We start from the raw sequence: 19011 nt of genomic DNA, 5'->3' as shown, positions 1-19011 counted from the left end.
TTCCCCAGTGGCTCAGATGGTAAAGAATCTGCCTGCAGTACAGAAGATCCTAGTTCAGTCTCTGGGTCAAGAAGATCCTCTAGAGAAAGTCAGACATACCTGAGCGACTAACACATACACACATATATACAAAGACAAATGTGAAATTCTTTACAAAAGATAAAATTAGATGTAATTCATGTATTAAAGACTTTAGGAAAATATGTTAGTATCGTAACTATTATTTATGATGTTGGTATTTTTTGCACTCTTTAAAATCTTTCCTTGAATCCCCATCATCACTTTCCAATAACATTGTTCCATGACTAATTTCATTAAAATAAATTAAAAAACAGTAAAATCTTTAAATGCAAATGATACAATCAATATGCAAAAAGACATTTGCTTTGCAGTTCTAGACCATATAAAATGTGCATGAAAGATGGAAGGAGCTGGATTCCATTACTTTAGCAGAGAAACATTTCAAGCTGCCCCATTGTTTTTAATTTTGGTACATTAAGAAAAGTTGTGGGATCCAGGAGAGAAATACAAAAATAGAAATATTTATTTTAAAAGGAAGTAAAATACTTTATGTTTGCATCAATTTACAAATAAGAAAAATTATACTGTAGAATATAACTAGCCAAGCACTTAGGAGATACCACCCATGCATCTGAGGACCATATGGAAATATGAAAAAGGAACTATTTCATATGTCTTTCTAAATTAAAATTAGTCAATAACCAACCAAATTAAATCCCATCGAAACTGCAATTGCAGATGCCAAATTGTATTTTTCTAATTGATTCAAGATTTTCTGGCATGTGACCATGAATAAACAATAAAGAAGGATACATGAATGCTTTTATGTTTCTGTGTAACTATCTGTATCTCTCGTGGGTCTACATCTGTATATGTGTAGACATGAAACTGAGCAATCAGGGATAGTTTAACACTATCTCTATTTCTTGTCATTTAGACTAAAACCAAACTGAAGTTGCCCCAATTCTCCCTTGAGTTACAGATTTCATCACTGACATGTGAAAAACAGAACTCATGATTTCCCACCAATAAAATCCCCCAAATTTCTCCCAAGTCCTAATCTCCCTCACATAAGAAAATCACATGTACCAAGTTGTTCAAGCCAAAAAACTAAGAGTCATTTTTTATTCCTCTCTTTACATTACCACCCACATCCAACTATCATCAAATCTCAATTCTAACTTTACAATATCTCTCCCTATTTTCACCTCTACCAACTTATTTCCAGCTGTTTTTTTCCTTCTAAATTATTTCAATAGTATCCTCCATTGGTATCCCAGCGTCTACATTTGCCTCTATAAAATCAATTCTCTGGAAAGAATTTTTAAAATGTGAATCATTAATTGCTGCTTGATACCCTACATTTACTTTCCATTTATAAACTAAATTGTTAAAAAGTTTACAAGCTTTTACATAATCTGGCCCTTGCCTATTTCCAACATCATGTGATACCAACTCCTTCACTCTTTCCTCTTAGGCTACACTCTTCTTAGTATTATTTTATTTAACTCCCCAAACACTGAACTCAACACCACCCTGGGGCCTAGATTCTACCCAATTTGTAAAGTCTGATAACTCCAGATCTTCTCACTTTCTATATTCTTTGTTTTCCTAACTCAGAGCTATTTTAAATGACACCCATTATCTATTTTAAAATTCCCTTTTCTTTTCCATAGTCATTAGAGTGCAAATTCCAGAAGAGCAGTGAATTATTTGTCCTCTACTATGCTCCTGGGTGGCTCAATGGTAAAGAACCTACCTACAATGCAGGAGAACTGGGTTCAATCCCTGAGTTGGGAAGATCCCCTGGAGAAGAGCATGGTAACCCACTCCAGTATTCTTACCTAGAGAATTCCATGGACAGAGGAGCCTGATGGGCACCTGTCCATGGAGTTGTAAAGAGTTGGATACAACTGAGCGACTTTCACTTTTCAATTTTCATACTCAAGGATGTAGACTAGTCCCTGGCATCTAGGAAACTTTCACTGAATATGTGTTGAATTCATATCAAATGGTTGTTATAGATGTTCTATAATGTTACATTATAGAACATGTCACATTTAATATCAGTTATAAATAATTAAGGCACATAGAAATATACAGGGAAGTAATGGTGGCACACTGTATATAGATACTATTATCTGTTCATTTGTTTATTTAAGTACTCACAGTTCTTCAGTTTTGGATGAGTTGTAAGTAATGTTTGTGATAGGTATCTCTTTTTAATAAATGATATTAGGAGTAATAACTTTGCTGAAAACTTATGGTATAAAACATTAATATTCTCAAAAGAGCTCTTATTGTGAATAGTTCACAGAGAATTTGTTAGTCAAGGCCTGGGGAATAAATTTACACCAAATTTAGACACATGCACATATTTGTATGTATGTGCATGTACTAAGTTGTATTAGACTCTTTGAGACACCATGGACTATAGTCCACGAGCATCCTCTGTCTTTGGGATTTCCCGGGCACTAATACTAGAGTGGGTTGCCATTTCCTCCTCCAAGGTTCTTCATGACCCAGGGATTGACACTATATCTCCTGCATTGGCAGGCTGATTCTTTACTACTGAGCCCTGAGGGAAGCCCACACATATGTTCAGTGTTATATAAAAGTTCAAATTAATCTTAAAGGCAATTTTTATACCTCTGAGATATTATTAATACAGGAGTAGAAAATAGGCTACAAATGCAAAGGAATACAAATCGAATGTACATAATAGGAGAACAAAACTGTACACCTTCTTAAAATCAACTATATGGGGTGATGATGGGGAAAAAACAAAAAGAGAGCTTATACCAGTAAATAGAATGCTTCAGTAAGTTTCAGAAATTTGATAACTATGGATGTAGCATCATTGTGAAGAAGCCACAGCCCTCTTGATACATTTGGAGAAATCCAAACAAAAGATAGAAACTGATCTAATAATTGGTATAGGAGATGGTCTGCCTCTTTGACAAAAGGCATCGTCAAGGACAGAGCTAAAACCTGAAGTTCAAAAGGTGGAGTTGTTTACAAGCTTTGGTTTGCAAAAGCATAGTCATAAATTTTAAAACATGATAATTTTTTCAAGCACATTAAGCCACCAACCAGGAAAATATTTTGTCAAATAATGTACCTGTTAAAAGATTATATCCTCTGCAGAACTCTCAAGTTAATTACTTTGAGTGAAAGAAGCCCAATCCAAAAAAAGGAAAAGAAAAACAAATTAAAAGTGTGATTCCAATATATGTAAAATTGTAGAAAACCCAAATTAATATCTAGTGATAGAAACAAGTCCTTGGTTGCTTGGTAGGGAGGAGCAGAAATGATTACACAAGCTGTCATATGGTAATTTTTGCAGAAAACTTTTAGGAGTGAGGAATACATTCAGTATCTTGATTGTGGTGTGTTTACATGTATAAAAACTTACCAAAAAGTATATATTAACTTTAAATATGTGCCACATGTACTGTGTACTGTGCTAAGTCACTTCAGCCCTGTCCAATTCTTTGCAACCCTACAGACTGTAGCCCTTGAAGCTTCCCTGTACATGGGGTTCTCCAGGCAAGAATACTGGAGTCATTGCCATGTATTCAGGGTATTTTCCCAACCCAAGGATCGAATCTGCGTATCTCAAGTCTCCTACATTGGCAGGCAGGTTCTTTACCACTAGCACCATCTGGGAAGCCACGTGCCACATATGACGTATCAATAATACCTCATTGAAATGTTTAAAAAGAAAACAAAATGAAAAGTAAAAGTGAAATAAAACTTTGGTTGGTCAATTCCAGTCTATCCATGCCAGAAAAGCTATCAGCTATAATCTATTCCCAAGACAGACTTCATATTTTTCTCTTTTGGGAATACATACCCAGTATTCAGATAACTTATTTTCTTCCAGATGATTCTGCTACAGATTAAAACAGAAGACCTCACTGCCAGATTTTTCTCTCTCTTGTTCCCCAAAAGCCTGTAGTCAAATTTCCCACTTATAAAATAATCCTCCCTTTTAGTAAATGAAACCGATCCAAGCTACAGATGTTACATGACTTACACTACCTATTATGTGTCCCAAGTCAATATAGGACCACCAAACATTTACAGGAAGCAAGCAACATGGGAAAAAAAAAATAACAAAATGGGAAAAGAAAAAAAAAAATTAAGAGCCAGGAGGATAGCAAGCTAATTGTAATATGTTTAACAAAACAAAATTTAAAAAAACTATAATTAATATATCAAGAGAAATTTATGAAGAACTTTATCTAGAAAATAAAGAAAATGCTACAGAAATGGAATAATCAGACTAAACTCTTAAATGGTAGAGCATTAAATATATTGAAATATAATAACAGCAGAACAAAATGAAAATCATACAATGAAAAACATTTTCTAAGATTACGGAACAAAAAGATAAATAGAAAAAAATGAGAGAAAAGACATAAAGAAAAATTGAAGAAGTCTAAGATTTATGTAATACAAGTCCAAAAGGGAGGTAAAAATGTGCAATAGAGAAAATAATGAAAGAAATAAGGTTGGTAATTTTTCTAGAATGGGAGAAAAATGGAATCTTCTTAAAATGGCTCAGTGACAAGAACTGATGAAAAATGACCTACCCAGAGGTATAACTACTTGAAAACTTCCAGAGATAGAAACAAATGCAAAAGAATAAGAATTAGACCAACATTGGACTTGATGTTGGCAATCAGATGAAAGAGACAATTTAGCACCTCCTTGGATCTTCTGAAGAGGATGATTTAGAGCAAAGTAGATTGCAGTGAATGTTACTCTGTGCCTGCAGAATAAAGACTGCTCAGATAGGCATGGTTCAGAATGTTTACCTCCAATAGAATTCTCTTAAGAATTTCCTTTGCACATCAGGAAAGTGAGGAAGAGAAGCCAGGAGATCTAGGATAGTTCTTACCAAATCCAGAGGAGTAACAAATGGAGATCCAGCCCTTGAGGGAAGGATCTTTCCATGAAGGAAAGAGACTTGGTAGAAAAGAGAGTATAAATGGAAACATGGGAAAAGGAGAAAGTAGGTTATAATAAAGACTTCCCCAGTGGTGCAGCAGTAAAGAATCCATCTGCAATGCAGGAGCAGCAGGAGACATGGGTTTGATCCCTGGGTTGAGAAGATCTCCTTGAGGAGGTCATAACAGCCCACTCCAGTATTCTTGCCTGGAGAGTCCCATGGAGAGAGGAGCCTGGTGGGCTATAGTCCATGGGGTTGCAAAGAGGGCAAAGAGTTGGACAGGACTGAAATGACTTAGCATGCAAGCAGGATATAATAGAACAAATGACATCAGAAAATGCAGAGGAAAAAAAGAATAAGAAAGGTATGATTAAGCTAAGAAATGAATGAAAATATGTCAATATTTAAAGTGAGTGGATGTAGGAGAGATAATTAAACTTTAGTGCTTACTATAAACCAAGAGATCTTATATTTGACTTACAAAGAAGGGAATTAGTAATATGACACAAAATTTAGCTCAGTATTAAAAAATACATTTATATGGTAATGATCAACCAAAGATAGTTTAATATTTTTTTAACTTTTAAATCAAACTATAAACAAAGTACAAAATATTTTGTTGTGTCATAGACTATAACTATTAATAATGTAACTAAATGTCAATAACTGTGAAATCAAAGATAGAGCTTAGAGGAGGAAGGGCATGGAATAGGGGATAATAGAGCTTAGAGGAGGAAGGGCATGGAATAGGGGAAAAATGAAAAAATATTGAGAAGTTACTATCCTCATCTTACATTTTAGGGACTAAAGAGATGGAAAACTGAAGAGGTTCACATATTGTAGGTCAATTTATAAAAGCAGACAATGAAAGACCTAAAAACAATGCTGGGAAAGGAGACTTGGAAGAGAAGGTGGCAAAATCTAGTTAAATTTTCACATGTCTTAGGGGTAATGAAACATAGTCTATATTTGTTAACTCCAAAATAGAACCATAAACATGAGGTCCAGAATATTAAAGCTAAATATAAAAAAAATCAAGAAATAAAAATCTTGAGAAAAAATAACATCTGAGAGAGGGATTAAGGATGGAGAAGAAAGAAACAGGACATAACATGAGAGGTTCAATATAAGGAGTTCCAAGTTTTTGATTTGTTACCGCGCTCATTCCTTACTCTGATAAGTATAACAAGGTTTAAAAATCAAGTAATGATAGATATTCTACTTTTAAATTTCAACCAATGATGGGTGAACATTTTATTGTTATACTTATATCCTAACCAGCCATGGTGCTTTATATAATTCCGCTTGATTTTTTTTTTTTTTTTTCCTATTCTAGGGTGTCTAGTCATTAAGAAGAGCCTAGAATACCAGCTAATCTCTACAGTTAACAGTCAAGCCTTCATAGAAGTCACTAAATCACATACAATCCTCCCCCTGCCACTCTTCACTCATCACTTCCACCCCCTCCATGGTCGTGAAACTCTCTTTCCAAAGTTCTTTCCAGAACTAACAGAGTTCACTGGCAGTTAGTATTTGGATCTTCAATCCTCGGAGGCCAAAGCAGTAGCAAAAACTATAATGATTACAAAATCCCTACTGTTTTAAAGAAAGGAATGGTAATATTTAATCTACTTATTTGTGCTGGGTTCTATATTTTTCCCAAGCAAATTCCAAAACTATATTTTACATCTTCCAATAGTATTCAGCAAAACTTAGGATTTTTATAGCAAAACAGATGTACTGGGGAGCATATACATACAAAAGTAATTTAACTATTTTTTTAAATCTTTCTCTATGTGGGAAACCTCAGATAATGAATGTTTCTAAACAGTAGTTCTAACTTATTTGTGTTTCCTTGTTACTAATATCATGTGTCTTCTGGGAACTTAAAAAGTCAGGAATTCAAAAAAGACCACAACCCTGAAATATGACCACAGCTTCTTGTTGAAATACAAATGCCAAATGCTGGTATTCAATTTCTTACATCTACCAACCTCATTGCAGTTATGTGACCTCAGCTTATTTCTATTTATCTTAATTTCATTTTGTTCAGCAGGTGTTTATTTATATCCTAGTTTAAATTCATTCTTCTCATGGCTATTAACTGAGTGGTTTGTTCATGAGTAAACATGAAATAGATTATTTTCCATTGGTTAGACTCACAGGAATACTCAAAATGTTTTCTTTGCCAATCAAGGAGACTCCACGCATCCTACCTACGTTAAGTAGACCTAAATTAGCTCCCTAGGTAATGCTGAAACATGAAAGAATAGAACCTTTAAACGTAGCCTCTCTCCTCTCCATGAGAGATTGCTCATTACCACAAATGTTACAGAAAGATTCAGAAAATAATCTTACAAAGAAATGTTTAATATTTATTTTTGTTCCATATCACTGTAAAAGATGCATACATAATTTTTACTAAGTAATTTGTAAATACATATATAGCTCTTAGATAATTTGTTATATTGCTTTTAAAAATACATATGTGTGTGTTTACACACACACATATATATATTCAAGTGAAAGAAAGAACTCATCTCTCTCACTTTAAATCAAAAGTTAGAAAGAATAAATCTTAGTGAGGAAGGCACGTCAAAAATCAAGGTAGGACAAAAGCAAGGCTTCTTGAACAAAACTGTTAGCCAAGCTGTGAATATGAAATAAAGGTTTTGAAATTAAAAGTGTTACTTCAGTGAGCTCACAAATATTAAGAAAGCCAAAAAAAAAAAAAAGCAAAACAGCTTTATTGCTGATATGGAGAAAGTTTTAGCAGTCTGGATAGATCAAATCAGCCACTACCTTCCCTTAAGCCAAAGCCTTATTCAGAGCAAGGTCCTAACTCTCTTCAGTCTATGAAGGTTGAGAGAGGTAAGGAAGGTGCAGAAGAAAAGTTTGAAGCTAGCAGAGAATAGGTCATGAGGTTTATGGAGAGAAGTCATCGCTGTAACATAAAAATGCAAAGTGAAGCAGCAAATGCTGATGCAGAAGGTACAGCAAATTATCTAGAAGATCTAGCAAAGATAATTAAAGAAAGTGGTTCCACAAAGTAACAGATTTTCAATGTAAGCAAAAGGATGTGTCTTATTGAAAGAAGATGTCATCTAGGACTTTCATACTTAAGAGAGGAGAAGTCTATATCTGGCTTCAAAGGACAGGCTAGCTCTGTTGTTAGGGGATAATGTTGTTGGTGACTTGAAGCTGAAGCTAGTGCTTATATAGAAAATCCATTAACAAATATGCTAAATCTATTATTCTTACCTTGCTCTATAAATGAGATAACATAGCCTTAATGACAGTACATTTTGTTTACAAAGAATTTTTAAAACCTTTACTGAATATTTTAAGCCCACTGTTGAGACCTACTTCTCAGGTAAAAAAAAAATTCCTTTCATAATTTTATTGCTCATTGACAATACACCTGGTAACCTAAGACCTTTGACAGAAATGTTCAAGATTAATGTGTTCATGCCTGCTAACACAGCATCAATTCTGTAGCCCATGGATCAGGGTAATATCAAGTCTTACTTAGGAAATACATTTGTATAGCTAACCCTGCCATAAATAAAGATTCCTTTGATGAAGCTGAGCAAAGTTGACTGAAAACCCTCTGAAAAGTATTCGCCACTCTGGATGCCGCTAAGCACATTCCTAATTCATAAGAAGAGGTCAAAATATCAATATTAACAGGAGTTTGGAAGACATTTACTCCAATTTTCATGGGTGACTTTGAAGGGTTCAAGAGTTCAGTAGAGGAGGTAACTGTAGATGTGATAAAAATAGCAAGAGATCTAAAAGTGGAGCCTAAAGACGTGAGTGTATTGCAACAATCTCATGATAAAACTTTCACAGATGAGATGTTGCTTCTTGTGGGTGAGCAATAAAAATGGTTTCTTGAAGCAGAACTATTCATGGTGAAGATGCTGTGAAGATTGTCAAAATTAAAACAAAAGAATTACAATATTACATAAACTTAGTTGTTAAAGCGTCAGCAGGGTTTGAGAGGACTGACTTCACTTTTGAAGGAAGTTCTACTGTGGGTAAAATGCTATCAAACAGTATGGCATGCTATAGAGAAATCTGTCATGAGAGGAAGATTCAATTGATACAGCAAACATAGTTTTCTTATTATAAGAAATAGCCACAGCCACCCCAATCTTCAGCAACCAACACCCTGATCAATCAGCAGCCATCAGCATCAAGGCCAGACCCTCCACCAATAAATAGATTACAATTCACTAAAGGTTTCAGATAATTGTTAGCATTTTTTTTTTAATCAATAAAGCATTTTTAATTAAGGCAATGTGCATCACTTTTTTAGATATGATTCTGTGGCACACTTATAATGTAAACATGACTTTTACATGTACTAGGAAACCAAAACTTTTGTGTGACTCATATTCTTGTAATATTCACTTTATTGTGGTGGTATATAACCAAACCAACAATATCTCCAAAGCATGCAAGAAAACATTAAATAATATAAAATAATTAAATAATATGTTAAATAATAAAATATTAAATAATAGTAGATAAGAATTTCTTAAACTTCTTCCCACTTATGGTCTTTCAATTTTTTCTCAGCTTGGAGTTGTCTATATCTACAATTTTTTTTGCCTCCTGTAAAACTAGTAATGGAAGATGGCGGAGGAGTAGGACGGGGAGACCACTCTCTCTCCTACAAATTCATCAAAAGAATAACTGAACGCAGAGCAAACTTCACAAAACAACTTCTGATCGCTAGCTGAGGTCATCAGGCTCCCAGAAAAGCAGCCCATTGTCTTCGAAAGGAGGTAGGACAAAATATAAAAGATAAAAAGTGAGACAAAAGAGCTAAGGACGGAGATCCGTCCCGGGAGCTCTTAGGCGGCATTGTAGGGTCCGGGCCTGAGTGCCCTGAGGACAATCGGAGGGAGCTTCTGTGAGTTGCCAACATGAACTGTGGGAGACCAAAAGAGAGAGAGTAAATTAGCCGGCCCGAACACACTGCCGGCCGTTCGCAGAACAAAGAGACCGAGAGGGTCCAGAGAGGAGCTCGCAGGCTGCGGACCGGCCCAGCCCCGCCGGAGGCAGGAGGCAGGGGGGAGGGGAAGGTCGCGGCGAGACACAGGGCGCAGGCACCCGACCGGCGCGGGCGGGGACTGGGGCTGGGGACGCGGAGGGCAGAAGGCGCGCGCACCCGACTGGCGCCAGCGGAAACTGAGACTGGGTCCGCGGAAGGGCGGGGGCGCGCCACACCTGGGGAGAGTGCGCCCACCGAGCCCCTGGCTGCCTGGACCGCTCTGACGGGGAAGGCACAGAGAGCGGGCGCAGCTTTTCCCTCCGCGCTTTTGTGGAACACCCGAGGGCTGGAACCTCGCGCAGCGCGGGGCGCGCTCCATATAGATCAGCCGGGAGTCTGAGCGGCGCAGACGGAGAGGGCAGCGTTGGCCCCTCCCCGCAGCGCCGGCCCCTCCCCGCAGCGCCAGCCCCTCCCCGCAGCGTCGCCCCGCCCCGCAGAGCGACGGAACTAGCTACCTGAATAAGAGTCCACCTCCGCCCGCCTGTGTCAGGGCGGAAATGAGGCTCTGAAGAGACCGGCAAACAGAAGCCAAATAAACAAAGGGAACCGCTTCAGAAGGGACTGGTGCAACAGATTAAAATCCCTCTAGGAAACATTGACTACACCGGAGGAGCCTGTAGATATCGAGAAGCGTAAGCTGGAACGAGGAGCTATCTGAAACTGAGCCGAACCCACACTGACCGCAACAGCTCCAGAGAAACTCCTAGATATAATTTTACTTTTTTCTCTTTTTTAAATTTTTTTTCTTTTTTTTTTCTTTTTTCTTTTTTATTTTTTCTCTTTTATTTTCCTTTAAAATCCCCTGTTACTCCCCCATTACTCCTTAACTTTCATTTCCATAGACTTTTACGATTTTTTAATTAGGGGGAAAAAAAAAATTTTTTTTTCTTTCTTTTTTTTTTTTTTCTTTTTCTTTCTTTTTTTTTTCTTTCCTTTTTCTCTTCTATTTTCTATTTTTCTTTTTCTCTTATTTCTTTTAAAGTCCTCTAGTACTCCTCTACTACTCCTTAATTTTCATTTTCAACACACTATAACCTTACAAAAAAAAAAAAAAAAAAGAAGAGAAGCCCTATTTTTAAACCGAAGATTATTCTCTCCCAATCTTGACTCTCTGTTTTCTACCTCAGAACACCTCTATTTCCTCCTTTCCCCTTCTCTTCCCATTCCAATTCTGTGAATCTTTGTAGGTGACTGGGCTACAGAGAACACTCTGGGAACAGACAGCTGCGTAGATCTGTCTCTCTCCTCTTGAGTCCCCCTTTTTCTCCTCCTGTTCATCTCTATCTCCCTCCTCCCTCTCCTCTTCTTCATGTGACTCTGTGAACCTCTCTGGGTGTCCCTAACGGGGGAGAATCTTTTAGCCATTAACCTACAAGTTTTCTTATCAGGGCTGTATAGTTGGAGAAGTCCTGAGACTACAGGAAGAATAAAACTGAAATCCAGAGGCAGGAGACTTAAGCCCAAAACCTGAGAACACCAGAAAACTCCTGACTACAAGGAACTTTAAGTAATAAGTGACTGTCCAAAAGCCTCCATACCTACACTGAAACCAACCACCACACAAGAGTCAATAAGTTTTAGAGCAAGACATACCACGCAAATTCTCCAGCAACGCAGGAACATAGCCCTGAACATCAACATACAGGCTGCCCAAGGTCACACCTAACACACAGACCCATCTCAAAACTCATTACTGGGCACTCCATTGCTCTCCAAAGAGAAGAAATCAAGTTCCATGCACCAGAACACTGACGCAAGCTTCCCTAACCAGGAAATCTCGACAAGCCAATCGTCTAACCCCACCCACTGGGTTAATCCTCCACAACAAAAAGGAACCACAGACCTCCAGAATACAGAAAGCCCACTCCAGATACAGCAATCTAAACAAGATGAAAAGGCAAAGAAATACCCAACAGGTAAAGGAACATGAAAAATGCCCACCAAGTCAAACAAAAGAGGAGGAGATAGGGAATCTACCTGAAAAAGAATTTAGAATAATGATAATAAAAATGATCCAAAATCTTGAAAACAAAATGGAGTTACAGATAAATAGCCTGGAAACAAAGATTGAAAAGATTCAAGAACTGTTTAATAAAGACCTAGAAGAAATAAAAAAGAGTCAATTACAAATGAATAATGCAATGAATGAGATCAAAAACACTTTGGAGGGAACCAAGAGTAGAATAACGGAGGCAGAAGATAGGATAAGTGAGGTAGAAGATAAAATGGTGGAAATAAATGAAGCAGAGAGGAAAAAAGAAAAAAGGATCAAAAGAAATGAGGACAACCTCAGGGACCTTTGGGACACTGTGAAACGCCCCAACATTCGAATCATAGGAGTTCCAGAAGAAGAAGACAAAAAGAAAGGCCATGAGAAAATACTCGAGGAGATAATAGCTGAAAACTTCCCTAAAATGGGGAAGGAAATAGCCACCCAAATCCAAGAAACCCAGAGAGTCCCAAACAGGATAAACCCAAGGCGAAACACCCCAAGACACATATTAATCAAATTAACAAAGATCAAACACAAAGAACAAATATTAAAAGCAGCAAGGGAAAAACAACAAATAACACACAAAGGGATTCCCATAAGGATAACAGCTGATCTATCAATAGAAACCCTCCAGGCCAGAAGGGAATGGCAGGACGTACTGAAAGTAATGAAAGAGAATAACCTACAACCTAGATTACTGTATCCAGCAAGGATCTCATTCAGATATGAAGGAGAATTCAAAAGCTTTACAGATAAGCAAAAGCTGAGAGAATGCAGCACCACCAAACCAGCTCTTCAACAAATGCTAAAGGATCTTCTCTAGACAGGAAATGCAGAAAGGTTGTATAAACGTGAACCCAAAACAACAAAGTAAATGGCAACGGGACCACACCTATCAATAATTACCCTAAATGTAAATGGGTTGAATGCCCCAACCAAAAGACAAAGATTGGCTGAATGGATACAAAAACAAGACCCCTATATATGCTGTCTACAAGAGACCCACCTCAAAACAAGAGACACATACAGACTAAAAGTGAAGGGCTGGAAAAAAATATTTCATGCAAACGGAGACCAAAAGAAAGCAGGAGTTGCAATACTCATATCAGATAAAATAGACTTTCAAATAAAGGAAGTGAAAAGAGACAAAGAAGGACACTACATAATGATCAAAGGATCAATCAAAAAAGAAGATATAACAATTATAAATATATATGCACCCAACATAGGAGCACCACAATATGTACGGCAAACGCTAACGAGTATGAAAGAGGAAATTAATAGTAACACAATAATAGTGGGAGACTTTAATACCCCACTCACAACTATGGATAGATCAACTAAACAGAAAATTAACAAGGAAACACAAACCTTAAATGACACAATGGACCAGCTAGACCTAATTGATATCTATAGGACATTTCACCCCAAAACAATCAACTTCACCTTTTTCTCAAGTGCACACGGAACATTCTCCAGAATAGATCACATCCTGGGCCATAAATCTGGTCTTGGAAAATTCAAAAAAATTGAAATCATTCCAGTCATCTTTTCTGACCACAGTGCAGTAAGATTAGATCTCAATTACAGGGAAAAAATTGTTAAAACTTCAAACATATGGAGGCTAAATAACACGCTTCTGAATAACCAACAAATCATAGAAGAAATCAAAAAAGAAATCAAAATATGTATAGAAATGAATGAAAATGAAAACACAACAACCCAAAACCTATGGGACACTGTAAAAGCAGTGCTAAGGGGAAGGTTCATAGCATTACAGGCTTACATCAAGAAACAGGAAAAAAACCAAATAAATAACCTAACTCTACACCTAAAGCAATTAGAGAAGGAAGAAATGAAGAACCCCAGAGTTAGCAGAAGGAAAGAAATCTTAAAAATCAGGGCAGAAATAAATGCAAAAGAAACTAAAGAGACCATAGCAAAAATCAACAAAGCTAAAAGCTGGTTTTTTGAAAAAATAAACAAAATTGACAAACCATTAGCAAGACTCATTAAGAAACAAAGAGAGAAGAACCAAATTAACAAAATTAGAAATGAAAATGGAGAGATCACAACAGACAACACTGAAATACAAAGGATCATAAGAGACTACTACCAGCAGCTCTATGCCAATAAAATGGACAACTTGGATGAAATGGACAAATTCTTAGAAAAGTATAACTTTCCAAACCTGAACCAGGAAGAAATAGAAGATCTTAACAGACCCATCACAAGCAAGGAAATCGAAACTGTCATCAAAAATCTTCCAGCAAACAAAAGCCCAGGACCAGATGGCTTCACAGCTGAATTCTACCAAAAATTTAGAGAAGAGCTAACACCTATCTTACTCAAACTCTTCCAGAAAATTGCAGAAGAAGGTAAGCTTCCAAACTCATTCTATGAGGCCACCATCACCCTAATTCCAAAACCAGACAAAGATGCCACAAAAAAAGAAAACTACAGGCCAATATCACTGATGAACATAGATGCAAAAATCCTTAACAAAATTCTAGCAAACAGAATCCAACAACATATTAAAATAATCATACACCATGACCAAGTGGGCTTTATCCCAGGAATGCAAGGATTCTTTAATATCCGCAAATCAATCAATGTAATACACCACATTAACAAATTGAAAGATAAAAACCATATGATTATCTCAATAGATGCAGAGAAAGCCTTTGACAAAATTCAACACTCATTTATGATTAAAACTCTCCAAAAAGCAGGAATAGAAGGAACATACCTCAACATAATAAAAGCTATATATGACAAACCCACAGCAAGCATCACCCTCAATGGTGAAAAATTGAAGGCATTTCCCCTGAAATCAGGAACAAGACAAGGGTGCCCACTCTCACCACTACTATTCAACATAGTGTTGGAAGTTCTGGCCACAGCAATCAGAGCAGAAAAAGAAGTAAAAGGAATCCAGATAGGAAAAGAAGAAGTAAAACTCTCACTGTTTGCAGATGACATGATCCTCTACATAGAAAACCCTAAAGACTCTACCAGAAAATTACTAGAGCTAATCAATGAATATAGTAAAGTTGCAGGATATAAAATTAACACACAGAAATCCCTTGCATTCCTATATACTAACAATGAAAAAACAGACAGAGAAATTAAGGAAACAATACCATTCACCATTGCAACAAAAAGAATAAAATACTTAGGAGTGTATCTACCTAAAGAAACAAAGGACCTATACATAGAAAACTATAAAACACTGATGAAAGAAATCAAAGAGGACACAAACAGATGGAGAAACATACCGTGTTCATGGATTGGAAGAATTAATATTGTCAAAATGGCTATTCTACCCAAAGCAGTCTATAGATTCAATGCAATCCCTATCAAGCTACCAACGGTATTTTTCACAGAACTAGACCAAAGAATTTCACAATTTGTATGGAAATGCAAAAAACCTCGAATAGCCAAAGTAATCTTGAGAAAGAAGAATGGAGCTGGAGGAATCAACCTGCCTGACTTCAGACTCTACTACAAAGCCACAGTCATCAAGACAGTATGGTACTGGCACAAAGACAGAAATATAGATCAATGGAACAGAATAGAAAGCCCAGAGATAAATCCACGAATCTATGGACACCTTATCTTTGACAAAGGAGGCAAGGATATACAATGGAAAAAAGACAACCTCTTTAACAAGTGGTGCTGGGAAAACTGGTCAACCACTTGTAAAAGAATGAAACTAGAACACTTTCTAACACCATACACAAAAATAAACTCAAAATGGATTAAAGATCTAAATGTAAGACCAGAAACTATAAAACTCCTAGAGGAGAACATAGGCAAAACACTCTCCGACATAAATCAAAGCAAGATCCTCTATGACCCACCTCCCAGAATATTGGAAATAAAAGCAAAACTAAACAAATGGGACCTAATGAAACTTAAAAGCTTTTGCACTACAAAGGAAACTATAAGTAAGGTGAAAAGACAGCCCTCAGATTGGGAGAAAATAATAGCAAATGAAGAAACAGACAAAGGATTAATCTCAAAAATATACAAGCAACTCCTGCAGCTCAATTCCAGAAAAATAAATGACCCAATCAAAAAATGGGCCAAAGAACTAAACAGACATTTCTCCAAAGAAGACATACAGATGGCTAACAAACACATGAAAAGATGCTCAACATCACTCATTATCAGAGAAATGCAAATCAAAACCACAATGAGGTACCATTACACGCCAGTCAGGATGGCTGCTATCCAAAAGTCTACAAGCAATAAATGCTGGAGAGGGTGTGGAGAAAAGGGAACCCTCTTACACTGTTGGTGGGAATGCAAACTAGTACAGCCGCTATGGAAAACAGTGTGGAGATTCCTTAAAAAACTGGAAATAGAACTGCCATATGACCCAGCAATCCCACTTCTGGGCATACACACTGAGGAAACCAGATCTGAAAGAGACACGTGCACCCCAATGTTCATCGCAGCACTGTTTATAATAGCCAGGACATGGAAGCAACCTAGATGCCCATCAGCAGATGAATGGATAAGGAAGCTGTGGTACATATACACCATGGAATATTACTCAGCCATTAAAAAGAATTCATTTGAACCAGTCCTAATGAGATGGATGAAGCTGGAGCCCATTATACAGAGTGAAGTAAGCCAGAAAGATAAAGAACATTACAGCATACTGACACATGTATATGGAATTTAGAAAGGTGATAACGATAACCCTATATGCAGAACAGAAAAAGAGACACAGAAATACAGAACAGACTTTTGAACTTTGTGGGAGAATGTGAGGGTGGGATATTTCAAAAGAACAGCATATATACTATCTATGGTGAAACAGATCACCAGCCCAGGTGGGATGCATGAGACAAGTGCTCCGGCCTGGTGCACTGGGAAGACCCAGAGGAATCGGGTGGAGAGGGAGGTGGGAGGGGGGATCGGGATTGGGAATACATGTAAATCCATGGCTGATTCATATCAATGTATGACAAAACCCACTGGAAAAAAAAAAATAATAATAATAAAAAAAAAAAAAAAAAAAAACTAGTAATGGAGAATTTCTTAAAATAGTCTCAGATTTCACCCAAGCCACACCCTCCATTTCTCCAAATCTTGATGCCATTACATTACTGACATTGCTAGAAAGTTTAAACAGGTTTTCACAGGACAACCAGGCTCCTATTATTTCCTCAAGTATCCATAAACAGTTTTGTTGCGTGAAACATTGAGGAGCTGTGCTCATTCCATTAGGCCACTTGGGATTCTACCAGTCTGTACAGCCATGTCAAAATGGCAGCTGCCCAGTAGCACTGGAAAAATGCCGTTAATCTTAAGACCCATCACATTTCAGAATTGTTATAATGTAACAAAATGCTTGTTTTAGAAAAAAGGCATGTGGTCAAACAAATAGCAGATCTGTTGAACACCAGATAGTATATGCAGAACCAAGAGACATGCAAATTCAGCTGGCTATTGCTCAACCAGTTAAGCAATATAAATTTGAGATTCAAATTTAGATCATAGGCTTCAATTTCACAATTACTTCTTTAGATGGTGAAAATATTTTTGAAAAAATTAAAAAGTAACATTATTTTACATGGATCATCAACTTCTTCACAGTTCTATACTTATTTAGGTTGTTCATATATAATATTTCCCTATTATTTTCTAATATTAAAACTCTTTTAATGTGAAAAAAATAAAGCCACACTATTCATGAAGTGAATTGGTTTCACTTCATGCATATTTCAAATTTAGAAACTTAACAACAAAATGTTAGTTCACTAATATTCTTAGGTGAGTTTTTTCTCCATTTAACACCTAAATTATATTTAACACAAATATCTGAAGTATAAGATGGTATTTACTGATTGCTGTATACTGAATTATCCTGAATTATAGCATCTTAAAATAGCAAACTTTTATTATTTCCCAATTTCTGTGAATTAGGAACCGAGTTGCAGCTTAACTGAATATTTCTAGTTCAAGTTTTTTTCATAAAGTTGCATTACAACCTCAGCCAGACCCGTGTTCTCATCTCAAGGCCCAGTTTGTATGGTCATTGACCTGACTTGCCATGCAAGTTGCATGTCCATAGGCTACTTTAGAACATGGCAGCTGGTTTCCCTAAGATCAGGTGATCCCAAAGAGGGCAAATGACAGCACCTAAGGCGGTAATCCCAGAGAAGGCAAGGGCACCCCACTCCAGTACCCTTGCCTGGAAAATCCCGTGGACGGAGGAGCCTGCTGGGCTGCAGTCCATGGGGTCGCTACGAGTGGGACACGACTGAGCGACTTCACTTTCACTTTTCACTTTCATGCATTGGAGAAGGCAATGGTACCCCACTCCAGTACTCTTGCCTGGAAAATCCCATGGATGGAGGAGCCTGATGGGCTGCAGTCCATGGGGTCACTAAGAGTCAGACACGACTGAGCGACTTCACTTTCACTTTCATGCATTGGAGAAGGAAATGGCAACCCACTCCAGTGTTCTTGCCTGGAGAATCCCAGGGACAGCGGAGCCTGGTGGGCTGCCATCTATGGGGTCGCATACATGTCCTATGGGGTCGGACAGGACTGAAGCAACTTAGCAGCAGCAGCAGCAGCAGCAAGGCAGTAATCCAAGTCATTCTCATACCTAAGCTTGGAAGTGATATTGTCATTTCTGCCATATTCTATTCACAAACATCACAAAGTGGGGATGTCATTGGAGCCAAATTAGAGGGTGCCCCCAACATACAGCTATATACAACACCTGAGTTAAATATGGATGTTTCATCATCTATCCTTCTATTTGTTTACTCTATAAATATTTATAAATATGTATTGAGTTGCTTCTTAAAAAAAAGTCATTATGTTTGTTCCTGAGATTGCAGAGCTTAATCAAAAAGAATGATAACTGGAAGTCAATGTAGGGGGGAAATATAGAATATTTTGAAAGATGAGTATCTGTTAATAAGCAGGAAATCTGTCTGGACTGACAGAATA

The sequence above is a fragment of the Dama dama genome, chromosome 30, assembly GCF_033118175.1.
Source record: "Dama dama isolate Ldn47 chromosome 30, ASM3311817v1, whole genome shotgun sequence".
Taxonomy (NCBI): domain Eukaryota; kingdom Metazoa; phylum Chordata; class Mammalia; order Artiodactyla; family Cervidae; genus Dama; species Dama dama.
This window is presented reverse-complemented; position numbering follows the sequence as displayed.